This window comes from Myotis brandtii, unplaced genomic scaffold (assembly GCF_000412655.1).
Source record: "Myotis brandtii unplaced genomic scaffold, ASM41265v1 scaffold357, whole genome shotgun sequence".
Lineage (NCBI taxonomy): Eukaryota > Metazoa > Chordata > Mammalia > Chiroptera > Vespertilionidae > Myotis > Myotis brandtii.
Window position 1 is genome coordinate 791,501 of NW_005363729.1, and position 423 is coordinate 791,923.

Consider the following 423-nt stretch of genomic DNA (forward strand, 5'->3'; position numbering starts at 1 on the left):
GCCCCCTGGCGTCATTCCCCAGAGAGAGGACCGCCCCCTGCCGGGCAGCATGGGGTGCGGTTGCCAAGGTAACCACGTGTTAAATAACACTTTCCGTTCTAATCACAGAACGCTGCGTGCTCGGTGAAAAGCACACAGAAAAGCCACCTACAAGCCCCAGGTGGGCGCCTGTGTGCCCGGCACCCAGCAGGCACCCCAGGGAGCACCTGCGCGTCTTTCTCCCGACAACAGAGACGAGGACAGACACTCGGGGGGACAGGCAGCGGGTTATAAAAGGGACGACCATGGGGCCCTGTTTTTGGATAAAGGCCTTGATTCTTCTTAATAACAAGGAGAAAGGCCAGTTCTTCCCCCACATCCTCACTCCAGAGAAGTGGGGAGCCCGAGGCGCAGCCAGGAAAAGCGCCAGGGCCCCGGTCAGCC

The 423-nt window shown here is 60.0% G+C and overlaps 1 protein-coding gene across 1 annotated transcript in view; it reads right to left on the reverse strand.

Moving 5' to 3' along the window:
- Positions 1 to 423, reverse strand: part of ADAMTSL2 (ADAMTS-like 2) — a 27,753-nt gene that overhangs the window by 3,496 nt on the left and 23,834 nt on the right. The gene's annotated exons all lie outside the window — the stretch shown is intronic.